Genomic DNA, 17,867 nt, shown 5'->3' on the forward strand with positions numbered 1-17,867 from the left:
AATACTAACTTTAAAAAAAAGTGTGTGCACTTATGTACACCCGTCGGAAGTTATACTTCTTTGCCATAACAAGATATCAGTGTTTGAAATACTAACTTTTAAAAAAAGTTTGTGTTCTTATGAACACCCGTCAGAAGTTATACTTCTTTGGCAAAACAAGATAAAAATCTTTTCAAAAATTTTATCTTTCGCCTTATTCTACGTTTGTAGAAAAAACGACACTAACAATAGATAATAAATACATTGAACGTTTTATTATAACGCATTATTTAGTTCAATAAAGTTTATTTAAATATAACAAAAAATAAAATATACATAATTAAAGAAATTGACATAATTAAATGAAAAAAAAAATGAAAAAATTTTTATTCAAAAAATACGTTTTACATTTAACATTTATCCGTTGTTGGGACATCCTTTTAAGTAATTATTTTACTTGTGCCAGAAACACACTTAACATAATTAAATTACTACACTTAATACAATTAACATAATTAAATTTGGAATAAGTACTACCCAATAGAATAGAGTAATAGTTCATCTCAACATTAAAATTTGAGATTTTTGTACAATTTAAATTAATTAAATCACTGGAATGAGCCCGCAGACTTCGACTATTGAAATTGTACACTGTCAAACCTTATAGCTAACTTCACGGTGTCGGCTTTTTGTGACCGTGTGTGCGCGCATCGTATAATTAATGTACTCTCATAATTTTTCCCGAACGCGCCAAAAGAAGTATAACTTAAAAAAAACTTCACTGAAGATTACTTTCATAACAACAAGAATAGTTGTTTTTTTTAGATGGCCTATTGTCTCAGTTTACTGTCGGACAGCTTTGAATTTTTCATACCGAAACTGAGATTCCGTAGGTAAACTTCTTAAATCGGCTGCATTGAAAAATATACTATATGAATATGAATAAATATATGACCATAGCGTACTGCACGCGAATCTAGATAATTAACTCATCCTTAATTAATGTACATTATACCTAATTTTGGCATTCCTGAATCCGGAGGTAATTTCCAATGAAGTACCTAAGTATATTTTAAAAATTGTGTTCAATCAAAACAATGACTTTTTTAAAGACACTGTTGCTGAGTTAGCTCTGCTCTCTACTCTCACAAGGTAGAAAAATTATTGTCAATTTGTAAACGATGATATTTCAAAGAGCAACTGCTGATTTTCTTATCAGATTCTAGGTAGAGTCCGCCTTTGGAACCGATGGCAGAGTGACTACAATCATTATATTTTTATTTTCAATATATATGAATATCAATATATGAATTTCAATACATAAACTATATGATAAACTAGCACGAAAGATGTTGTTAGCTAAATGGATTTAAGATACATAGATATTACTCAGAACTTGCTTACTGAATCGATTCGGGATAAAACAAGAGAGAACTATAACCCTTTTACTATTAGATAACTTGGTTTAACAGTATTCAACAACACAGTTGCAGGCAAACTATGTTAATCTTATTTAAGGTTTAAAAAAATTACTACCTTATAGGTAGGTATAAAAGTTTCCCTCTGATGATATATATATATATACCCGTATATTTATAGATATAGGTAATAGATATCAGTAAAGATAATAATACCATCATGGTTTTGATATTCAACAACTTTTTAATCAAGAAATTCGGTGAACTCAAAACAAATAAACAACTTTAACACCATATAAAAGCTCATTTGAAAGTGATCCTTAAAGCTACTGTAAAATGTTGGATATCCACTTCACACCGCGTGTTGATTACGACGTTTGGAAGTAATTTATAGTGAGGCCGCAAAGAGGGCGACGCTCATCGTAAAAAGCAATTGAAACCACAAATGAGGCTGGCATCCACCAAGGATGTGCGAGGTAGCTAAGCGACAGAGCGTAGCTGTGTTTTTTGATATTGATGAAAGAAACAACCAAAAGCGCTAAAATTATTGAAATTTCCCAACCCAGTTGAACCCAGTTCTTAAAAAGACAGCTATAAAGGTTACAAGGTTACTGGTGCAGTATCCAGTGATCGCACGAAATTCGTAATAATTTATTAAATTTTTAGTTTTATCACAAAATTAATTTTTGCACTTTGAACGCAGACTTTGGCAGTATTAGCACTTTTCCCTTATCCCACTCTCCTCCGTGCAAACAATTTAAAAAAAAAGCTCAAAGTATCCGTTCACTAATAAATACATGGAGAGATTATGTTGTTTTCAATAACACTAAATCGAAGCTTAACTCAGCTCTAAAAATGAAGTAATCCTAGTATCTAGAAACACAAAGAAGGGCAGAGAGGATAACAGAAGTTTTAAAGGTCAGGTTATTTGTATGTATTTTTAACTAACGTGTTTGCTAGCTAAGTATATCGCGATCGATCTGGTTTACTTAATTTTCATCCTCAAACACCTCTAATAGAATGGCAGCCTAAAATGCAATGTAGGTATATGTTGATTTGGACTGTTTCTCTATTCTCTGTACTTTTGTTAGTGTGCATTATGTATGCATTTATATCAAGTGTTTTCCAGTGCTGTCAGGTGTGTGACGCTTCTTTCTCTATTTTACTTAATTTTTATGGTTTCCAATTAACGGGCATTTATTAATATAAGTCTTTTCCACTAAACTTATGCTAAGCTACACACTACGCTACACTTTCTCAGATATCAAGATAACATTAAGTAATGTGATGTATTTTTATCGATGTTTTCTGTAGTATGGTGTACAAAATGTAGTCGTTCATTCGTTAAATTCTTCTTAACCAGAGCTACTCTAAGCTACACTCCTTGCTCCTCATCCTCACAATAGCCTTAGTACAAAAGCTCGCTCACAATCTAGGAGTCGTTTTCATCAAATATTGTAAGAACAAGATTTGATCGCTGTAGGCTACTGATCTCTTATGGAAAAATTTAAAATGGCCTAAAAAGCAATGTTCAAATACGCTGTGCTGTATTTATTTCTTTTGTCAACAATATAGATAAGTCGAAGCTTTTTTCCTTGTCGACAAGAGTTTGAGTTTGTTAATTCTTTCATTCAAGACTTTACGCGCCACGCGATGTACGCTAAGCTTAGCTATAGCCCTATTCATTCTCGCATATCTTTAATGGAAAGGCAGCCTAAAAAGCAATTGAAACCACAAATAATGAGGCGGGGGAGCGAGTGTCGCCTCTGCGGGTGGGCATCAGCTCGTGCTCGAAAAACTAAGTAAACCTGCAAGCCGCAGACTCTATTACGGCGCTCGTGTCGCGGCCTAGCTTAATCTTTCATTATAGCTAGGGAGCTGGTGGCTATTTTGTTACAAGATTGAAACGTAAACAAGAAAATAAAGCCAAGTAAGGTAACAGCGCTAGTAGTTTAACGCTGTATAGCAATGTCTTCCGTGGAGCCTTGGAAGTAAAAATTTAATTTCAATTTCAATTTCAAAAAGTTAAAATAAATAAACAAATAAATGAATATACCACGACAATACACACATCGCCATCTAGCTCCAAAGTAAGCGTAGCGGTAGTAAGATGACACAAAGTAGGAGTAACATACATGAATACAATATACATACAAACACTCAGACACTGAAAAATGTTCATGCTCGTCACACAAACATTTTCCATTAGTGGGAATCGAACCCACGGCCTTGGTCTCAGAAAGCAGGGTCGCGGCAAACTGCGCCAATCGGCCTTCAAAAAAGTAAATCAAACATGCATGTTAGATGGTTATAGTAGCTAAACACGTCTTCTTAATGTAACTATATAATTTTCTGCACGTATGTTAGTCAATTAACTCATCCAAATCGGCTGCATCGATTGGAATGAAATTTTGTGTATATATTACAATGTGTTCCTGGATAGTTTGCAAATCAATCTTTACAATCAATTCAAAAACACAACGTCACAATAATTTCCTTGTTAAAAATCATGAATGTAGTAATCTAAATTCTGGTAATTGTAATTGTCCTGTACTTAACAAAGTAACAACAAACAAATATCTAGGTGTAATGTTAGATTGGCGACTCTCATGGCACCCTCATGTCGAATTTGTGAATGGAAGAATAAGGAAGCTTGTCTGGATTTTTAAAACGCTGAGACACGTAATAACAAAAAAAATATTGACTCAGATTTATATAACATTGGGTCAATCCATTTTGGGATATTGCATTTCAACATGGGGTGCTGCTTCAAGTTTCTAGAAGTGGAAAGAGGTCAAAGATCTTTACTAAAAGTTATGTTTTTCAAACCATACAGCTTTTCAACTGTAGACCTATATAACCATTGTGAGTTACTAACGGTAAGAAAATTATATTTACTTTCATCATTACTAAGAGTACATAAAAAATTACGTTACAATACTGGCAAACTTAAAACGAGGAGAACAAATATGGTTTTACATTCAATTCCAAGAAGGACTAAATTTGCTTCCCAATAATTTACCAGAAAATCGACTTATCTCTACAACATAATTTATAGTAAGTTAAATATTTATCCATTAGCACTTCATAATTGCAAAAAAGTGCTTACTGAGTGGTTACATAAATTAAACTATTATGAAACGGAGGATTTGATGCAACAAATGTACGTATGAATTTTGCATCCCATACATTGTCACGAAAAGACACACAAGCACACGTTTATAACACACTTATACATCCATTCGGTTACACATACTCTCACTTACACAGATACGCACACAAACACACGCACACGACCACACACGACCACACACACACATACACACACACACAAACGCAACTCAAGTAGACACACATGTTGTAATTATGTTTGGTTAACCTTATAACTTTAAATTATACTTAATTTTGATTTATATAACTTTGATCTACTTATTTATTTCAGTTTGTATATTATGTTATGGAAGAGCGGGGCCGCCTGCCACAAGTGCTAGTAGTAATACTAGTAACTTACTAGGATGACCCCAATTTCAAAGTATTATTTTGCTGTGCGAAACGAAATAAATATTTTTAATTTTAATTTTTTTTTTAATACAATTGGAGCCGGTAGGTGCAGCTGCTGTCGGTATATCACCAAAGATTATAATATTATATTTAATGTTGTTTCCTAGCGCTTGTTTTCTTGCTAGGGTTAAGTCTACCAGATCTACCGGTAGACCAATTTTTGCCCAAATTTTGATGCGTATGTCTATTTTATTCTCTTATCCCAAATTACCAAAATGCGAAAAACGTGTCGATCTCGATGAAGAACAAAACCATATCCATCCCCCGGCACACTTTTTGCGATAAAAACTAGCTTATGTGCTACTCTAGAGACTATAACTACACATAGACTCTAATCTATCTCTATGCTAAACTCCACCAAGATCCGTTAAGCCGTTCGGATTTGAGTAACAAGCGTCCATCCAAACTATCGCATATTAGTATACATCCGTATGAATTTTGATGAAACTCTTGATACTTAGATATATTTTATCATCCAGGAGTGGGACACAGACTTGGGTATACTATTCTTGGGACTTGGGTATAGATTATTGATCCAATAAATGAAAAAAGTTTTAAACATTACATGGAAAATGTGCGAAAGCCGTCTGACCCATTGAAGATCTGCCTCGCGGAATAATTATTGAAAATTTTCAGCCACCAGCTCCTAGATGTTATTAATGACTCGCGATGGTGGTCGGAGCCGCCATTGATATCTCTATTTGCTTGAATGATGTTCTTGCTGGTGTTTGTATAATAAATAGTCGAGGTATTTGTTTACTTCATTGAAATTTACGCCACAGTGTGCAGTTATTTTTACTGCCCGACTCCATAAATGGATAAAGTTTTTTAAAATTGCTCTTAGTTTAAATTTTCTTATCTTGGATCAATTACGTGCAGATATCCGATTTAGCTGAAATTTGGTAATAATAATCCTCCTTAATTTATAAAAAAGCAAAAGCAAAAGTTTGTTTGTTTGTCCTTACTTTACGCTCAAACTAGGCAAACCAATGACTAGATTGTTGGCGTAGAGTTAGCTAAGAGGACGGAGGCTACTTTTTATTCTATTAATAACCGCAATAAATGCGGACGAAGATAGCGGCAACAGCTAGTTATGAATGTTTGGACGAATATATATATGTAATGACCTTCCTGGATGACAAACACGGGATAGTTCTGTTTGCCGATGATACATCACTTTCTTTTAAAATAAATCGACGTGAACTAGCTTTTGACGACGTAAACAACTACGTGGTACAGTGGTTTGAAGCTAATAATTTGGTTCTTAACGGAAAAAAACCAAGTGTATAAAATTCACTTTACCTAATGTTAAACACGTGAAAACCACTGTACTACTTAATAATGAGGAACTGAAACTGGAGGATACGACAGTTTTTCTAGGAATAATGGGCCCTCATGTAAATAATTTATCGAACAGGCTTAGTTCTGCTGCCTATGCAGTAAAGAAGATACGCCATATGACCGACGTAGAAACTGCTAGACTGGTATATTTTAGTTACTTTCACAGCATTATGTCATATGGAATTTTACTTTGGGGTAATGCTGCTGATTTTAGCACTATTTTCGTGCTGCAGAAGAGGGCTGTTCGTTCGATCTACAAAATGGGTCCGAGAGAGTCATTAAGAGATAAATTTAAAGATTTTATAATAATGACAGTGTATAGTCAGTACATATTTGAAAATTTAATGTACGTTCATAAAAACATTTCTAAATTTAAGGAAAAATGTGACTGCAATAATTTAAACATTAGAAGTAAGAATAAACTTACAGTGCAGCAAATAGGTTACATAAAATTCATAACTCGTTTAAAGGAAATTGCATACAATTCTACAATAAACTAACAATTGACATCTTGGAGATGTCTCTTAAAAAGTTTAAAGTTTGTATTAAACGTAATCTCATAGAAAAGTCATATTATAGTATAAAGGACTACGTAATCGATAAAAAAGCTTGGGTGTATATTATTGCTCTAACCAGGTTGCTCTTAAATCTAATAATTTAAAATGACATGAACAAAAAAAAAACACCCGGCTAAGTTTGTTGTGGGCTTCTTCTTAGACCAGGACGCGTTTGGAACCCTCGTAGCTTTAGTTTTAAGTTTACGAATGTGGTTATCGCCATCATCTCACTACCGTGTAATTCTTGTGTACGCATCAAAAGTGCCACCTATGGGCCACCTATACTTGAATAAATATATTTTTGACTTTGACTTTGACTTTGACAAGAGCTGTCTTCATAGTCACTGGACGCAGGCGCACAAGACCTATGACGTGTAATCTATACAGTTGACTTCCATCGATTGATAGGATAATGATGGCAGGCTTGTTTGACACTTTGAGAAGGTAGTAGTTATAGAAATATATGTCGCTGGATATGCGAGCAGAATTTGACTAGAAAATCCAGATTTGGTTTTAAAAGTGATAAGTTTTAAGACATTGCCGTCAGGTTTGCATATCCGCTTACCCACTTTAATCTCCTCCAGTACAGAATGACTTTAGCTATACTTAGTAATCTGTTGTAGAAATAGTATCTATAGTACCCATCGAGATTGGGCTCGCTGGATTCGCATTAATCAATAGTTTGTAGACAGGCCTGCAAAACCAAAAGGTGAATATTAATTTGCATTCTTAACTCATATTAGATGCGGATATCAACAACGTATTTTTTAAATAGTAGTAAAACTACCGATTCTTCTAAATAAAATATGGGCACTACATTTTGCCATCATTTAATCAGTAAGTTACCGACGTATTATCGTGCAAATGCAAATAGAAATTACATTTCAGACAATAAACCAAATCATTTGACCTCCATAATCAAATCAAGTTCGTATTACGTAGAGCTCCATAATAAAGTTAAGCCTCGTACCCTAACTAAACACAGATTTATCTCCCTAACTGAATTACTCGCAAACTGATTGAGCATGAGGGTCTTCACGTTCCCATTGCCTGTTTCGTATTCCAGTAGCGATGGACCCCTCATCTGTTAAGCGAGCAAAACGCAATAACTACTTGGATTTAAGTTATGCCACGTAAAAAGTGCGCTAGAAACCTTTTTTCTACGAATTACACCATTTTCACGATTTACTCGGAGAAAGGTATAAATTCACCGTAGTAAACTATAATATAGCTCAAAGAGTTTCGAAGCAGCAGTGATCAATGAGCAGGGCAAACAGCTAGGAAAATGGAAGTTGACAGCGCCGTTGCTAAACCGCGCTGAAGCCTCATTTGCCTGTAATTACACCGAAACTCACGCCCTCCAGACCGTAAAGCAGCAATAATACCGTCTTGCTTATTACTGCTGCCGAGCAGCAATAAGCATGACAGTATTACTTGCCCGGATGTCTGTCACAAAAAGTTCTACTACTACTTCCTTGCTTGGTTCATACACATTTGTTGTATTTGTGGATGCTCTGTTTATAGGCTTTTTGTGATGATCTCTGTCACAAAAAGCATACCACAACTGATGATAATAATTTACTACTACTACTGAGTCGCGAAGCTAAAGTGGCAAAGGGCAGGGCACATAGCTCAGAGAACCGATGGACGTTGGGGTCTGAAGGTGCTGGAATAGCGACCCCCCACCGGTAAACGCATCGTAGGTCGGCCCCCAACGAGGGGGACAGATGACATCAGGCGAGCCGCTGGGAGCCGCTGGAGGTCGCTGGAGGCAAGCGGCCCAGGACCGTGTATTGTGTGTAACTCACTACAAAAGACCAATGTCCAGCAGTGGACTTCGATTGGTTGACATGATGATGATGATGATCATGACTTCGACTGATATTAATAATTGATGATGCAGAAACCCACCTGATTCTAAGTTGAAAAACATGAACCATCGCCTATAAACAGAGCATCCACTACAACAACTACGTGAGCAATAGATACTTATAAAAAGAGTTCCATGGAGTCATAAGAGCAAAACAAAGCAGAATTCTCCATAAGAAAGTATTCCCCTATTTTCTCCCTGGAACATGCTGCTAGAGCAATAATTTTTTTTTGTAAAATCAAAATTTACTGTAGACACGTTGCCATAAAATCTTTTTCGTAAAAAGCTAAAAACTTTAAAAAATCTTGCCTTTAAAATGACTAATCAATCAACTTTTTTACCGGCAAGTTCAGAGGACACAAAGACAAATTGAAAAAGAAATAACATGAAACAAAACTAGACTTAGTCTATCTTAAAATGTTCATAAAATAAATAATTGAATCGGTTCAGTTTTCGACGAGATAACAGGGATATACGAAACGTCGATAGGGTCAAAATTTTATAGGAATAATCGGTCTAAGCTACAGCGCACTCTACGGGGGAAGACAGACCCAAATCGTCGGCAATATTTTTTTCAAATACCTATTCATCACATTTGTCTCAGCTATACAATCGTATTAAGCCCCAAGCTGATCAGAAGCGGAACAAACAAACGAGGAAACAAACAAACACACTTACCATTCGCTAATGTGATGATGGCGATGAACATTATAAATGATAGATCTAGATTATTTTAGTATCAAAAATCAATTCAGATAACAAACAAGGAACAAATCTCAGGAAAATAAACTTTTTAAAATTATTAAACAGTCTGAACTTAGATTTAAAAAACATATTGCAAAAAAAGAACAAATTTAAATTATATTTCGTAGTCCATTACTCTGAAGTCTGCACGTACTAAGCGATAAATTTATTTATATTTAGTTCAACAGGTGTTCAATTTAACCCGCGCATGCTGTAATGTTTAAACGTTCTCTGTAATGTTCCAAGTACTTACCTAAGAGATTCATAAGTTTTCTCCTTTGAGGTCGATGTTACATGTGGCGTGAGAGGCAATACGTTAAGTCTTATTGCTCCTCGTATTCTTTAGTGAAATGGAACGGAACTTCAAAAGGAACGAAAGACCGGAGACATTGGATGTAGTTTAAACAGGTAGGTATACTTCAGCAGGTCGTTTAGCCAGAAGAAGTAATTTTCTATTTTAATTAAAGTGATTCCATACTTTTGGAAGAGCTAACATCTTTTATGCAAATGCATATTATAATTTACGAACCGGTGGTTGAACCTGGTATTCAGCATTCGCAGCGAGAATGCTTTGCCATTTAAGCCACGGATCTCGTACCGTCGATGCAGAAATCATTATGTGGCAGTTTATTAGCCTTATAGCCACTAGTTACGAAAGTCCATAAGTAGAGAGACGTAAGTATCGAAATCAATTAGAACACTTATTGGGACCATTGGCGCTGCATAATGGGCCGCACCTCGTAAATTTGGTATCACATTTGGTTGGCATGTAGACCGCATAGTACCGGAACGATGCATGAATAGCTTGGCGACACGTCTAAGTAACCTAACAGAAATTTTGTTAGTTATTAGTGTTCATAAGTTCCCTAATTATTAAGAGAATGACCCATACAGGGCTAAAAAGAAAGACTCTAACGTAGAAAACTATGACAATTTTTCTAAGGACTTATTCGATTTTTATCCGTGTTTCAAAAAAATATGCAATATCCCAAAACATTGGTTAATACGAATACTTAAATACATTTCAAAAAATTCAAGTCTAACGCGAGTCTAACTGCCTCAACTTACCAGATTTATCGTATTCTCTATAGATCGTACATAGAACTTAGACGGCTACTACCAATGCTCAAAAACATAATTTTAAATCTGAACTAACACGATTTGGATGACATCAAAAATAGCCTAGTAGGTATCTACTTATGTTTTTAATTACGGTATACCCATTAACTTTCATATATAAAAACTATAACAAGAAAGATCACATTACAGTAATTTGCGTGTATGATTAATAAGGGCTCGTAAATTTTGGCGCCCTAGATGCAAAGCGACGCCGCCAGGCACATGTGGACGCGTTTCTTAGAAAACTTTACAAGCTTTGGCCGAATTTGCAATTTGACCAAACTGCTGCTAATTAAAACCGCCATAAACAAAAACTGCTCATCGTAAGAATTAATAACATATCTACATACTATACATACTACTACATACTACATTTTAATGACAAGGTTGCTTGGAAGCATCCGGCTCCGCTTTCAGCTCTCACAAGATAGAAAAATGAATGTTAAAATGCAAAATGTAAATTGTTGATGTTGGAAAAGAGCAACTGCTGAGTTTCTTGCCGGCTTCTTCTCGGTAGAATCTGCCTTCCGAACCGGTGGCCGGTGGTAGAATCACTACAAACAGACAGACTTGACGTTTCAAAAGTGCTTATATTAGGCCTACTTGAATTTTGAATTTTGAATTTATAAGTAAATGTAGAAACTGCACTTACGATACATTATAAGGTAACATACCTACAATGTACCGTAAGTATCTACAGTTTATTAGGTAAGAGTAAGTATTTTGTTTTATCTTGAATATTACTTTTTGAAAGATGCATTGTTTGTTGTGTCGCAGTTCAAAAAGGAATTTTGCATAACACAGCACCGTATTTTTTCATAAACTGTAATGCTTATGTCATTGATACGACATAATTAACATTTAAGTATTTCAAGTTATTGACAATTCAAAAGTTAAAACGCTCCGATATCACGATCAATTTTAGTTTATTTTAGACAATATTTTTTACATCAATTTAATTATATAATGACATATAGTGATTTCCTTCAAAATAAAAATGGACAAACAATATTCAGAAAGCAATAAATGGAACATAAAAATATTTCCAAAGGTATGATCAAAAGCCAATAACGCATTCAAATGCGATGGTAAAGCAGATAGCAAAATAAACGTTACTACAATGTTGCGAAGAACGGAAACACAGGCAGTTTACAACTTTTTAACAGCGAGCCGCCCGCAGTAAATCATAAGTTTTAGACCCCCTTCAGAAGTAATATCGACTTCTTCGAACACACATTAATCTGCCATTCCTCAATATTCAAAGGAAGCTACAATAAGCTGGATTTTTAGGAACGCATCTTTGTACATAATAAAAATCATTGGACGCACATTTTTTTCCATATTCAATTTCTGTACAATGATTATAAACTGTAAAGCGCTAAGTTTTTTTTTTACTTTGTTTTACTGGTCAGGTTACCAGTAAACAAACAGTTGTCTTGAAAGATGAAGCTTACACCTTTGCTCTGCGCCAATTTAGCAAAACCTGAGTTTACAAAATAGACGACCTAAATAAAAAGTTTTTAATCACAAAAAAAAAAGATGTTTTTACAAGTTTTTTGTTTTTTAAGTTTTGTTAGTAACAAGTTACTTCGTTAGGCACAATCAGATTTCAGCGGACCAGCAAAGTTTTTACTGCCTAGGTTACCAATGAGTCTTCTAGCACAATAATTTGCTATTAAACCCACATTGGAGAAGCATGGTGGGTCTTTGTACAGCTCCCCTTTGAGAGTCAAGGCCCGTACCCAGCAGTAGGACGTTAACAGGTTTCTATATTAGTTGCATACTAAGGTAATTATAATGAATTCGATGGAAAACAATAAAGTATTTGGATGTTTTTTTTTTTAGAAAAATCAAGAGCGTCTGTCAACATACATCATAAAACAGAAGCTCATATTACGATCTTCCCAACTACATTGACATATCGCTACTGCAGAAACATAAAATGCATTGAGTTAATAATTTAAAAAATATATTGTGCTCTGATGAAAATAGACAAATTTTTAATCAGCAAACGAAGTATTATTTTGAAGTGTTACTTCTTTAGAACCGTTATGATTTTAAACTGGACGAAACGAAAATAAGTCACGATGAAGAAAGAAACACATCAATGTATGAATATTTTGGTTACCATGGAAACTAAATAATTTGTAGATAAATAAATAAACACTAACATAAAAAGGTATAGGAGGGAAAGAGATAGAATAAATTACACATTATGTTTTCTATTTTACAAAAACTGAATAATGTTACATTAATTATTCAGTTTCCATGGTTTTATTTTAAAGTCGAAATCGAAGCGCTGATAGCCCATTGGGTAGGACTTTGACTTTCGGGGGAGCGAGTTCGAATCCCAGCACGCACCTCTAACTTTTCTAAGTTATGTGCGTTATAAGCAATTAAAATATCACTTGCTTCAACAGTGAAGGAAGATATCGTGAGGAAACCTGCATAGCTGAGTGTTCTCCATAATGGTTCTCGAAGGTGTGTGAAGTCCAACAATCTGCACTGAGCCAGCGTGGTGGACTACGGCCTTAACTCCTTCTCATTGTGGGTGGAGACCAATACTAATACTCCTGATTGTGATATATTATAGGTATATAATCTCAGTATATATATATATATACAATCTCTCGCAGACTACTTTCAGAAGTTTTACTTCTGCCGTGGGTAAACTGCACGCCGGATTAGCTTTTTTTTACTATTTAGTTATTTTACATTAACATCAGGGTTAGGTGCATCAAATATCCTTCAAAAATAAAGAGCAGATAGCATAATAAGTTAAGTAATTTTATATTTAAATTTTTCTTTGGTACATTGTATGCATTATGCAGTATACTACAAGGTACAGCTTTATAAATTAATCAATATTTATACATTTAAATAAAATCGCAGCGTTTCCACTTATTTCTATGTTCGCTTAAGGCAAATCCCCGTTAAACGTGCTCTATATAAGCGTGACAAGGGCTGTCAAGTCAAAATGTTATAATTTAGTAGCGCGCTCAGTCATAACGCATATCCGCCGTACACCGACATTTGACACTCGTTTTCTGAGAGATGATAAATCTTGACTGACTTGGCAGCACTAATCACGGAAATGAAAACAACCCTTTATTTCTCCTGTTATTGTGAATCGTAAGCTAATAAATGTTACTGCTAATGATATAAAATGAAACGCTAATAGACATTAAGAGTAAGTAGATAAAATAATTCTGACAATTCTGATAAAACTGACAATTATAAATGTGTACTGATTTCAAAATTAATACAATACAATGTTTCGTTATATTATATAACAGTAGGTACATAGCAGAACTAAATTAAATACGTAAGCACAACGAAACACTATCAGGAAAACAAACAATTTATTGACGTCAGTCAAGAATAAATACTAGATAATGAAGCCAGACCCCAATAAAACGCGGAGGGTGTCATGTTTTCACACACTGTCAAACGAGTTTAAAATTCGTAAATACGCCGACGACGCGACGCCGCGCAAATCTGACTCGTTTTTTGTGACGTGATAAAATAATGCCAGCAAATTGCCTTGGGGCTAATGGAATATACGGATCCGTATTTAGGATACCACGTAATATAGTTACAAATCTGGAAGTATGAAATGAACCTGCATTTCTGGTTTAAAAACTGGTATCTTAATTATAATGATTTTGACTAAGGTATAGTAAATTGTATGTGAAATAATCTGGTGATATAATTTAAATTCAGGAAAATGAGGTAAGGCTCGAGATTTTACATCAATTATTATTTAAAAAAACGAATAAAGAAAGTGCTATAACTTGTAGGTGGATATTTATTTTCCTTGTTTAAAAGTCCCACCTACGTAAATAAACAGATCCATGCTATCGCAATCCCGAATCGTCTTTTTGTGACGTGATAAAATAATGACAGAAAATTGCCCTGGGGATTCGACGCGTCCCCTTGCGAATACTTAACGCGAACTTGAAGACTGCCAAATTGACTAAACCATTTTGGAAGGGGTTTCTAGTTCGATTTTATACACCTGTTTGTCTTTAAGGCTTAGGTATTTTTTAATCGCCCTATAAACTTACAGTGAGGAATAATTTTGACGACCGATAGTTTATGTTAAGGAAATCTGTCAAATGTGTACCTAAATCCTAACACCTTACACCCGTTTATATGTTTGTTTAATCCTATTCGAATACGATTTAGGTACTTTTTGGCAAATTCCTAAGATATTTACCTACTTATGTTTTAAGGTAGTAGTTCACTTAACATTATAAAAGTCTTTATTAAGTTGACCCATTTGCTTGTTTTTCATTTGATGGATTATGCCTTTAGGGCCACCCTAAACTAACCCCCTGCACATTTAGTCAAGACATATAATTATTTCGCACATTTATTATCCCTATCCATAAAACAGATATTAGATTTTCTTGTATTTATATTCTAAATTGTAATTTAGTCAAAGGACGATGCAAATTAGCGCTTCTATTGACTAAAATGAAGACTGGTCTTATTCAGGGCGAGGGGAGCATTTCAATCAGCCCTCGTTTGGGGTTTAAACATTAAAGCAATCTTCTATTGCGTCACTTTATTAGTTTCTGCTTCATTTTGCTCTTTTTGATGTTTGAAAGCAATCGTGACGCTTTGTGCAAATACTTTTGTTAGTGTAGGACATTCGCTATATTTATTTAAGTTAATCAGAGAAAATACAAACATAGAAGGTATAGACAAAACGTATAGGCAAAAAGATGGTTATTATAAAATATACCGTATACATATGTATGTGTTTTAATATAGCCCTCAAACAGATAACGTTTTTTTATATGGTTAACAGCTGACGCTTTGATCGTGTTGACATATTTTTACTAATTACCGATTTTCTACAAATATATTTTTGATGTATCAACTTTGTAATAGACAGACAGACCGTATCATCATAACCTTACAGCTGGTACCAACCCTAGATAAGGGACGTTACGAAAATTAGTTTTTTAACGTCAGTAGAACTTGTCAAACACTTGGCAAAGCTTTTAACGTCGAAGCCAAGCCTCAAATCCTTGCTACGGTTTCTTTTGTTTAAAACTAGTTTATAGGTATATGTACTTATCTAGAATAATACTTGCGTTTTAATTACTATCTAAACCTGCCAAGCCGCATTGAAGCAGCGTAGAGAGTTCTAAGCTCTAGGGAATAATATTCTTTCTCTCATATAGGGAGGATAATCGTAATAAAAGTAATCTTTGACAGAGTTGTTTCTTGTTTTCCCCACTTCTGCTTAGTATGCCATCACAGATTTGACACGCTATTTAACTTTTCAAGTAACGATTGCTATCTGACCTCCTCGACATAATAAGGACGGGAAAAATGCCTAATGTTAATACGATTAAACTATTCTTGTTTAGTTAAACTGTCGCTTGGCTGCAATCACAACTAACTGGAGTAGTGCACTTGCCTAAAAGATGAACAAGAATAAGTATTCTTGTTTAAAAGAAAAGGAAAGCCAGAAAACTTTGTTATAAGCTTACGTAAACCTGAGCTCCTAATATCCGCACAGGAATCATAATCTTAGTAATTATCCTTATCCTTTATTCTGAATTTGCATCAGTTTTTCCTTTAACATGGACCTCCTCCAGAGACTTCCACGCCACTCCTGTTCTGTTCTACGCCACGGTCGTCCCGCCACCTCTTTAAGATCATCTTCCCACCTTTTCTTTTATCTCCCTTTCATTCTGTATCAACATACCTCCACCTAAACGTAACCGACGTTTCAGTAAATAGGAAGAAAACGTACAGCAATATTCAGTACATCCGTCGGTTACCTTTGATTGGCGACGGGTGCGCCTTGCCGACAAAGCCCCCATTTGCATCCACTTTGTCATTCATGTCGTACGCCAACCTCATTCCTATTCCGTGCCGAATGTTGCTATGCTAATGACGTTCAATCGTTCCCAAATTTCTTTCACTCTAGCGTCAAGCATGTAAAGCAAACTTTATGTAAAGGTTGCAACTTAAATAAATAGACTAACGCTTGTATATAATCAAGCCAAATGGTAAATGACGATGTTGCCTAACCAATAAACCTCTAAATCAATGAGAAAGAACCCGAAAAGACACTACCAATACCTTAAAACATCCTACTTAATTTGCAGGTATCGACTCATCATCTTTAGTTTTTTTATTTATATCATCGGTATTTGCGCTGTTTATCAAAAACGACGAAGTAAATACTTCATAGTTAAGTCTTAACGGAAATCCACAACGTAAGTTTTTTTTTTTTTCAAAGCTGATCTTTTCGAAATATGTGCCGATAGACAGCTGAGGCTTAATCTAAATCGTTAATACCTAAGCACACTGTAGAATACCGGTTGACTGGCGATCTTGGCTGGTTTTGTACTGATCTTTACTATACTTCCATAAATCTATAAGCTGTACGCTTCAGGTCATTATCTATCTATCTATCTTGTTATGAGGCCCGCTTCAGCGGATGCACTTCGACCCTCCAGGATCTTTTGTGCTAAATAGCTTCAAAAATCCATTCTAAGAGTTAGATTGAAGCTTTTAGGTTGGAGGAACAGTAATCCTCTGGTTGTGGATATGCCACTCCCAAGAGGTCCAACCGCTTTCTAGCCTCCTCGTTGCAGGCCCTACATGTAGGGTCATAAATTATGCCCATTTTGAGCAGCATGGACCCTGTGCCAAAGTGTCCTGTTATGGCCGCTATGGCGTATCTTGCCTGTCTCCTACTCAGTCTGTTAATCTTGTTTGGAAAACAAGCTCCAATTGCGCGCAAGAATTTCTTGGAGTGCCTTAGACCTTCTAATTTGTCCCATTCTGCCGCAGATTTTTTCTTGGCATTCTTCAGGTCATTAACATCTGATATTAATAGTTATCATAGAGTTAACTGCAGTAGCGTGGGAGGTCTCCGCTCTTTAGGCCGTAATTCACCACGCTGGCCAAGTACGGCTTAGTGAACACGATTAAGAACGTTACGGAGAACTTTCAGGCATGCAGAGCCCCTCACGATGTTCCTCTTCACGGTTTAAGCCAGTATACAATTCCTTATATTAAACGCACGCGCATAACTTCGAGTAGTTAAAGAAGCGTGCCCCGAACTCGGTCTCAACGAAGCTCCAACTACTAGACTATCACCTCTTCTTTGAGCTCCAGAGAATCCAGTCTAGCGCGTAACTCCTTCTTTGCATAATGTGGTAAAGATACCACGTTATGTTGTGTCAGAAAAAACATCTCTTCAAACTTGAAGACAGTGGGGCTGATGATCACACATTACTATGGGTC

Source organism: Pararge aegeria, chromosome 6, assembly GCF_905163445.1.
Source record: "Pararge aegeria chromosome 6, ilParAegt1.1, whole genome shotgun sequence".
NCBI classification, from domain to species: Eukaryota; Metazoa; Arthropoda; class Insecta; order Lepidoptera; family Nymphalidae; genus Pararge; species Pararge aegeria.